This window comes from Stegodyphus dumicola, chromosome X1 (genome assembly GCF_044657685.1).
Source record: "Stegodyphus dumicola isolate Sdum_Otavi_A_Nest chromosome X1, ASM4465768v1".
Lineage (NCBI taxonomy): Eukaryota > Metazoa > Arthropoda > Arachnida > Araneae > Eresidae > Stegodyphus > Stegodyphus dumicola.
In genome coordinates this window covers 144,345,017-144,355,399 of record NC_140780.1, presented here as the reverse complement: position 1 = coordinate 144,355,399, position 10,383 = coordinate 144,345,017, and the positions used below count along the sequence as shown (strand labels likewise).

Genomic DNA, 10,383 nt, shown 5'->3' with positions numbered 1-10,383 from the left:
GCAGAATTTTACTTCGATAATAATAAAACATCTCTGATTTGATTTCAAAACGAATTTTTATTTGTGAAATCAATTTTAAATAGATCTTCGCAAATAGGTTCATAAAACCTCCCAATATGCCAAAATAGCTCAAATTAAGGGAAAATTTTAATAAAGTATGCTTAAAACAACTGATAAAAAGCACATTTTGAGCAGCCTTAACAAAAGACAATTTGGCCCCACTAACTTTCATTACGAGTACTCATTAAATTTTTATTTACATTTCTTTTTTGTTCAACATTTAACTTTCAATGGTTTTAAGAGAAACAGCACTTGAAAGAGAGACTCTAAATTCGGAAAAAACTGAAACAAAACTGGTTTATACACAGGCAGAGTAATTACACTGACCTGTTGGGAAGAGAAGACCCCGTTAGACAAGGAAAATATTAGGCCAGACAGAAAGGAAAATGCTTAGCCTCCTCTTCGTAATGCGAAAGGAGGCCACTTGGGAAAAAATTACACTACAGCAGTAATTTTGAAACCACTAAGAAGCAACAGAACTCTAACAAATCTCAGACTTCTGATAATTATAGTGTGATTAACAGTTCAACCTCACTTCGAATATTACAATACAATATAAAGAAAGAACCAATTCAGACACTTCAATATGGAATTCAAAACCTAAGAAATTAATGCATAGACGCTACCCTAAACATTAAAAAATAATGTGAAGCGTTCACGTAAAATAAATAAGTAGTAAAACTTCAATATAAAGCAACATGTGAAAAGGGACCTACAAATTATAACATTCAAGCATTTCTAGTGAAAATAAAGTTTAATATAAAACAAGAATTACCAGCCACAGATGTCTTTTCGCTCTGCACTATTTCTCCGTTCCTTTTCTTTCATGATATCATGTTCTGCAATCCAAGAGTGCACAAAAATGATGACAAATTACACTAGAAGAGGCCAAGGGGGGGAGGGGAGGGGAAGGAATCATTAGATTTTAACTACTTTGAAATTAAAGAATAATTATACACAAAGAGAAATATCTAATATTGTTTCTTAATATATAAAACTTCAAAAGTAGCCTTCTTTGTTTTAAATTCCAGCAATGTGTTACATTGTTACTAAAATCATGATTGCAGTCGATAGAAAAGAAAATGAGTTTCCTAATACGACAGAAGTACAGTTAGCGAAAGGGGGTTTTTAATGTATGGGTACAACATGAAAAATGAAAGAAAAAAAATTATACAGTTATTACGGATACACAGAATAAAAGGAATAATGATCTTCGAGAAAAGTAAGTACTTTTAGCGCTGGTACAAAGATGGCACCGAAAGTCAATAAGCAGGTAATTTTAAATGACAAATAAACAAAATAAACAAAATAAACTATACTGTTAGCTTTGAAGCAGGTGTTACATATAAAACTATCTTAATTCACACACAGAATTAGTGACATAACAGATCAAAAAAGAGTACGAATCAAACTCGCAATATATTGACATTAAACGAGCTATACATATATACTTTTATAGCTTTTTTTTTTTTTTTTTTTTTAGAAAGGGCTCAAAAACACCATTCTAAAAACAGCTTTCGAAAAACATCTTGGAAACAAAAGTCATAAACCATAAAATACATATTTCATTCAGAATTTTAACGTAAGACGTAATCTACATTATATATTAAACTATCTTAATTCACACACAGAATTAGTGACATAACAGATAAAAAAAGAGTAAGAATCAAACTCGCAATATATTGACATTAAAAGAGCTCTACAAATATACTTTTATAGTTTTTTGTTTTTTTTTATTTTTAGAAAGGGCTCAAAAACACCATTCTACAAACAGATTTTCGAAAAACATCTTGGAAACAAGTCATAAACCATAAAATAAATATTTCATTCAGAATTTTAACGCAAGAACCGTTTCTCATTTTAAGTTCTTTACTTAGGTACACTCATCCATCAGAGAGGAGAGCTTAGTCCAATGTACAAGAAATTATCCTGAAATATTACCACGTCACTTTAATGAAATTATAGCAATATTTCACTCAGGAAAAGAACATATTATCTAGTTGCCCGGGTTCGAGCCCAGCTTTAATACAGCAAGCCAAAACACATCAAATGCCATTGAATGATACAGCATTTTGAAATGTTGCAAAAAAATTTAAATAATATTTCGTGAAAGAGATATTGCAATTACCTATATACTAAAATTTTGACCAAAAATTCAAGAAAACTAAGATACTGTTTTTTTCTTTCGAAGGAATCAAAGTCATATACTAATGTAGGGATGCTTAACTTATTGTACTATAAAACCTAAACATAGGAATGAAATTTTGTCAGCTATCTGAGATGTCCAATACCGAGAAATTCCGTAAATTGTAGAATAGAACGTACGTCTCAAAACACACGAAAGGTAAAACACAATCCAAATACTTTTAGCCTTGAAGCAGGTATTCTATATCAAACTATCTTAACTCACATACAGAATTAGTAATATAATAGCTCAAAATATTGTAAGAACCAAACATGCATTATAATAATATTTTTAAAAAAATGTACATACATTTATTAGTGTTACGAGGGTTTATTCTGAAATATTATAATGTCACTTTCAGTGAAATGATAGAAATTTTCACTCAGGAAAGGGACATTCTGTCTGGCTGCCTGGGTTCCATCCCAGCTTCTGTTACAAAAGTTTCATAGAAGAATTTTAAGAATCCAGAAACGAAACTCATGAAGAAATTATTGACCATAATTGGTTCTATGATTTAGTCATTCTTACAGACATAATAACTAATATCTTAAACTTGAGCAGGGAAGAAAACTAAAGTCTTTGAATTTAAAGTTATTTTAAATTCATTTTAAATCAAAATTAATTTTGTAAAAATATTACACAAATATAAGGAATATACATTTTTACCATAATGCAATGTACATTTTGCCACTTTGAAAATCTGGAGAACTAAAGCGTGAAATATAAGAAAACTGAAACAAACATTTAGAAAATCTCATCGAGCTTAAATTAGTTTCTAAATTAGATGTTTTGAGTGTATATAAAATTATACCAACTACTACATTCACTTCAAACCCATTACATAAGACTAGTATTTAAGAAAAATGGTAAAAGATTGCAAATATGTTAACAATTCTACTGATCTAGAAATGGAAATAACTGATTTTCATCCTAATTAAGATCAAGAATATCACAAAAAGCAATTTGAATAGTCCTAGATCAGAAAAATGATGAACTGTTAAACTTTTAAAAAGATAAATTCCTGCTTTCGATCTACTTAAAAATGTGAAAGAGGATTTTCAACAACAAACTTGTTAAAATCAATGTTCAGATACAGAATAACAAACACACATCCGGACGACTGCATGGATTTAACCATAACAAAGTATGTACCAGAGGGAGAAAAAAAACTCTCAGAAGAAATGCAATGTTAAATTTCACATTAAAATATGATTTCCTTGTAGTTAATTTTCATCTTGCTGAATTTTTTTGTAAATAATACAAAGAGTATACCTTTTCTTTAACATATTATACCACACATTTTTATACTTTGTGTAATGCACTCATAACTGAAATATTAAAAGTGCAATATATAATTGCAGCTAGCCAAAATTTTATAAACTTAAAATTGGCTCCCATTAAGTTAAAGTTGTTAATAACTGCACCAAGGGAAGGAATGCAATTTTATTTCTTTGTCTGTATTTGGTTTCATTTTCATATAGAAAGAGTTAAAAATAGGTTACCTAGGTAACAAAATTTAAACACACATTTTCAGGAAAAATTACAGAATAACAGATTTTGTTTCCCTGAAGACACAACACCTCGCTATTCCAGCTATGATACAGACTGCATACTGTCATAGAGAAATTCCTTTCTTAAACAGGGAATTCATATACTTTAATCTGTTTTTACACAAGTACTGTTTATGACTAATCCATGGTCCAGGAGCAAAATACTTTATAGTACAGCCGTCTAAATTTTTATTATTTCCGGTCATCTGTATAGACCGTTTACCTATCACGACTAAACTCCCAATCTGCATTCCAAATAACTCATACCATTTTTCAAGTCATATTTCGTAGTCTATCATTTTTAATACGGCAGGTACTTGCTGAGCGCAGACTTGTAAAGCGTGATTTCGCGTATAGCAGTACCTTAAAGGATCCCATTTTATTTGTCCACTGCTAGAATTTCATTCATACGTGGTGCAACATTCATCCATCAACACCGGAAAGAATTTATCTGCTACTTTAAACAATTTCCATCGACTGAAAATGAAGTCCGAAAAATCTTACAAATTTCAAAAGCAATCGATGCCGAAGAATTTTCACATATGGAAGACAGAGAAGTCAAACAATGAATCAGATAATTACAAAAGAAGAATTGGGGTCTTATAAAACCCCTTGATAATAAAAGCGCTCATTATGAAGAAGAGCTTTTAACTGAAGATAAGATGAAGAAATTGTTAAATAACACAAAAAGCAATGTCTGATCTTCTAGCGAAGAATTACCCAATTAAAGAAAAAACAGGACACTGGGAAACATGTGCTCTTTACAGCGGCACGCATACAGTTGCATCAGTCATTCTTATAAGCAAAAGACATCAGCATTTTCAAAAAATAATTCTGTCATGTATTTGCCAAGAGAACGAAAACAAGTCCAAAAGAAACTTTCAGAGTGCTTTGCAAAACAAAGTGGAAAGTTATTCTGCAGAATTTTACTTCGATAATAATAAAACATCTCTGATTTGATTTCAAAACGAATTTTTATTTGTGAAATCAATTTTAAATAGATCTTCGCAAATAGGTTCATAAAACCTCCCAATATGCCAAAATAGCTCAAATTAAGGGAAAATTTTAATAAAGTATGCTTAAAACAACTGATAAAAAGCACATTTTGAGCAGCCTTAACAAAAGACAATTTGGTCCCACTAACTTTCATTACGAGTACTCATTAAATTTTTATTTACATTTCTTTTTTGTTCAACATTTAACTTTCAATGGTTTTAAGAGAATCAGCACTTGAAAGAGAGACTCTAAATTCGGAAAAAACTGAAACAAAACTGGTTTATACACAGGCAGAGTAATTACACTGACCTGTTGGGAAGAGAAGACCCCGTTAGACAAGGAAAATATTAGGCCAGACAGAAAGGAAAATGCTTAGCCTCCTCTTCGTAATGCGAAAGGAGGCCACTTGGGAAAAAATGACACTACAGCAGTAATTTTGAAACCACTAAGAAGCAACAGAACTCTAACAAATCTCAGACTTCTGATAATTATAGTGTGATTAACAGTTCAACCTCACTTCGAATATTACAATACAATATAAAGAAAGAACCAATTCAGACACTTCAATATGGAATTCAAAACCTAAGAAATTAATGCATAGACACTACCCTAAACATTAAAACATAATGTGAAGCGTTCACGTAAAATAAATAAGTAGTAAAACTTCAATATAAAGCAACATGTGAAAAGGGACCTACAAATTATAACATTCAAGCATTTCTAGTGAAAATAAAGTTTAATATAAAACAAGAATTACCAGCCACAGATGTCTTTTTGCTCTGCACTATTTCTCCGTTCCTTTTCTTTCATGATATCATGTTCTGCAATCCAAGAGTGCACAAAAATGATGACAAATTACACTAGAAGAGGCCAAGGGGGGGAGGGGAGGGGAAGGAATCATTAGATTTTAAATACTTTGAAATTAAAGAATAATTATACACAAAGAGAAATATCTAATATTGTTTCTTAATATATAAAACTTCAAAAGTAGCCTTCTTTGTTTTAAATTCCAGCAATGTGTTACATTGTTACTAAAATCATGATTGCAGTCGATAGAAAAGAAAATGAGTTTCCTAATACGACAGAAGTACAGTTAGCGAAAGGGGGTTTTTAATGTATGGGTACAACATGAAAAATGAAAGAAAAAAAATTATACAGTTATTACGGATACACAGAATAAAAGGGATAATAATCTTCGAGAAAAGTAAGTACTTTTAGCGCTGGTACAAAGATGGCACCGAAAGTCAATAAGCAGGTAATTTTAAATGACAAATAAACAAAATAAACTATACTGTTAGCTTTGAAGCAGGTGTTACATATAAAACTATCTTAATTCACACACAGAATTAGTGACATAACAGATCAAAAAAGAGTATGAATCAAACTCGCAATATATTGACATTAAAAGAGCTATACATATATACTTTTATAGCTTTTTTTTTTTTTTTTTTTTAGAATGGGCTCAAAAACACCATTCTAAAAACAGCTTTCGAAAAACATCTTGGAAACAAAAGTCATAAACCATAAAATACATATTTCATTCAGAATTTTAACGTAAGACGTAATCTACATTATATATTAAACTATCTTAATTCACACACAGAATTAGTGACATAACAGATAAAAAAAGAGTAAGAATCAAACTCGCAATATATTGACATTAAAAGAGCTCTACAAATATACTTTTATAGTTTTTTGTTTTTTTTTATTTTTAGAAAGGGCTCAAAAACACCATTCTACAAACAGATTTTCGAAAAACATCTTGGAAACAAGTCATAAACCATAAAATAAATATTTCATTCAGAATTTTAACGCAAGAACCGTTTCTCATTTTAAGTTCTTTACTTAGGTACACTCATCCATCAGAGAGGAGAGCTTAGTCCAATGTACAAGAAATTATCCTGAAATATTACCACGTCACTTTAATGAAATTATAGCAATATTTCACTCAGGAAAAGAACATATTATCTAGTTGCCCGGGTTCGAGCCCAGCTTTAATACAGCAAGCCAAAACACATCAAATGCCATTGAATGATACAGCATTTTGAAATGTTGCAAAAAAATTTAAATAATATTTCGTGAAAGAGATATTGCAATTACCTATATACTAAAATTTTGACCAAAAATTCAAGAAAACTAAGATACTGTTTTTTTCTTTCGAAGGAATCAAAGTCATATACTAATGTAGGGATGCTTAACTTATTGTACTATAAAACCTAAACATAGGAATGAAATTTTGTCAGCTATCTGAGATGTCCAATACCGAGAAATTCCGTAAATTGTAGAATAGAACGTACGTCTCAAAACACACGAAAGGTAAAACACAATCCAAATACTTTTAGCCTTGAAGCAGGTATTCTATATCAAACTATCTTAACTCACATACAGAATTAGTAATATAATAGCTCAAAATATTGTAAGAACCAAACATGCATTATAATAATATTTTTAAAAAAATGTACATACATTTATTAGTGTTACGAGGGTTTATTCTGAAATATTATAATGTCACTTTCAGTGAAATGATAGAAATTTTCACTCAGGAAAGGGACATTCTGTCTGGCTGCCTGGGTTCCATCCCAGCTTCTGTTACAAAAGTTTCATAGAAGAATTTTAAGAATCCAGAAACGAAACTCATGAAGAAATTATTGACCATAATTGGTTCTATGATTTAGTCATTCTTACAGACATAATAACTAATATCTTAAACTTGAGCAGGGAAGAAAACTAAAGTCTTTGAATTTAAAGTTATTTTAAATTCATTTTAAATCAAAATTAATTTTGTAAAAATATTACACAAATATAAGGAATATACATTTTTACCATAATGCAATGTACATTTTGCCACTTTGAAAATCTGGAGAACTAAAGCGTGAAATATAAGAAAACTGAAACAAACATTTAGAAAATCTCATCGAGCTTAAATTAGTTTCTAAATTAGATGTTTTGAGTGTATATAAAATTATACCAACTACTACATTCACTTCAAACCCATTACATAAGACTAGTATTTAAGAAAAATGGTAAAAGATTGCAAATATGTTAACAATTCTACTGATCTAGAAATGGAAATAACTGATTTTCATCCTAATTAAGATCAAGAATATCACAAAAAGCAATTTGAATAGTCCTAGATCAGAAAAATGATGAACTGTTAAACTTTTAAAAAGATAAATTCCTGCTTTCGATCTACTTAAAAATGTGAAAGAGGATTTTCAACAACAAACTTGTTAAAATCAATGTTCAGATACAGAATAACAAACACACATCCGGACGACTGCATGGATTTAACCATAACAAAGTATGTACCAGAGGGAGAAAAAAAACTCTCAGAAGAAATGCAATGTTAAATTTCACATTAAAATATGATTTCCTTGTAGTTAATTTTCATCTTGCTGAATTTTTTTGTAAATAATACAAAGAGTATACCTTTTCTTTAACATATTATACCACACATTTTTATACTTTGTGTAATGCACTCATAACTGAAATATTAAAAGTGCAATATATAATTGCAGCTAGCCAAAATTTTATAAACTTAAAATTGGCTCCCATTAAGTTAAAGTTGTTAATAACTGCACCAAGGGAAGGAATGCAATTTTATTTCTTTGTCTGTATTTGGTTTCATTTTCATATAGAAAGAGTTAAAAATAGGTTACCTAGGTAACAAAATTTAAACACACATTTTCAGGAAAAATTACAGAATAACAGATTTTGTTTCCCTGAAGACACAACACCTCGCTATTCCAGCTATGATACAGACTGCATACTGTCATAGAGAAATTCCTTTCTTAAACAGGGAATTCATATACTTTAATCTGTTTTTACACAAGTACTGTTTATGACTAATCCATGGTCCAGGAGCAAAATACTTTATAGTACAGCCGTCTAAATTTTTATTATTTCCGGTCATCTGTATAGACCGTTTACCTATCACGACTAAACTCCCAATCTGCATTCCAAATAACTCATACCATTTTTCAAGTCATATTTCGTAGTCTATCATTTTTAATACGGCAGGTACTTGCTGAGCGCAGACTTGTAAAGCGTGATTTCGCGTATAGCAGTACCTTAAAGGATCCCATTTTATTTGTCCACTGCTAGAATTTCATTCATACGTGGTGCAACATTCATCCATCAACACCGGAAAGAATTTATCTGCTACTTTAAACAATTTCCATCGACTGAAAATGAAGTCCGAAAAATCTTACAAATTTCAAAAGCAATCGATGCCGAAGAATTTTCACATATGGAAGACAGAGAAGTCAAACAATGAATCAGATAATTACAAAAGAAGAATTGGGGTCTTATAAAACCCCTTGATAATAAAAGCGCTCATTATGAAGAAGAGCTTTTAACTGAAGATAAGATGAAGAAATTGTTAAATAACACAAAAAGCAATGTCTGATCTTCTAGCGAAGAATTACCCAATTAAAGAAAAAACAGGACACTGGGAAACATGTGCTCTTTACAGCGGCACGCATACAGTTGCATCAGTCATTCTTATAAGCAAAAGACATCAGCATTTTCAAAAAATAATTCTGTCATGTATTTGCCAAGAGAACGAAAACAAGTCCAAAAGAAACTTTCAGAGTGCTTTGCAAAACAAAGTGGAAAGTTATTCTGCAGAATTTTACTTCGATAATAATAAAACATCTCTGATTTGATTTCAAAACGAATTTTTATTTGTGAAATCAATTTTAAATAGATCTTCGCAAATAGGTTCATAAAACCTCCCAATATGCCAAAATAGCTCAAATTAAGGGAAAATTTTAATAAAGTATGCTTAAAACAACTGATAAAAAGCACATTTTGAGCAGCCTTAACAAAAGACAATTTGGCCCCACTAACTTTCATTACGAGTACTCATTAAATTTTTATTTACATTTCTTTTTTGTTCAACATTTAACTTTCAATGGTTTTAAGAGAAACAGCACTTGAAAGAGAGACTCTAAATTCGGAAAAAACTGAAACAAAACTGGTTTATACACAGGCAGAGTAATTACACTGACCTGTTGGGAAGAGAAGACCCCGTTAGACAAGGAAAATATTAGGCCAGACAGAAAGGAAAATGCTTAGCCTCCTCTTCGTAATGCGAAAGGAGGCCACTTGGGAAAAAATGACACTACAGCAGTAATTTTGAAACCACTAAGAAGCAACAGAACTCTAACAAATCTCAGACTTCTGATAATTATAGTGTGATTAACAGTTCAACCTCACTTCGAATATTACAATACAATATAAAGAAAGAACCAATTCAGACACTTCAATATGGAATTCAAAACCTAAGAAATTAATGCATAGACACTACCCTAAACATTAAAACATAATGTGAAGCGTTCACGTAAAATAAATAAGTAGTAAAACTTCAATATAAAGCAACATGTGAAAAGGGACCTACAAATTATAACATTCAAGCATTTCTAGTGAAAATAAAGTTTAATATAAAACAAGAATTACCAGCCACAGATGTCTTTTTGCTCTGCACTATTTCTCCGTTCCTTTTCTTTCATGATATCATGTTCAGCAATCCAAGAGTGCACAAAAATGATGACAAATTACACTAGAAGAGGCCAAGGGGGGGAGGGGAGG

The 10,383-nt window shown here is 30.6% G+C and overlaps 1 long non-coding RNA gene across 1 annotated transcript; it reads right to left on the bottom strand.

Moving 5' to 3' along the window:
• Window positions 1-852: 852 nt before the first annotated feature.
• Window positions 853-10,356, bottom strand: LOC146993290 (uncharacterized). Its single transcript, XR_015038315.1, has 3 exons — window positions 10,252-10,356; window positions 5,549-5,651; window positions 853-938 (listed from the first exon to the last, which is right to left on the bottom strand). It is a non-coding gene; the product is annotated as an uncharacterized LOC146993290 (long non-coding RNA).
• Window positions 10,357-10,383: the final 27 nt, after the last annotated feature.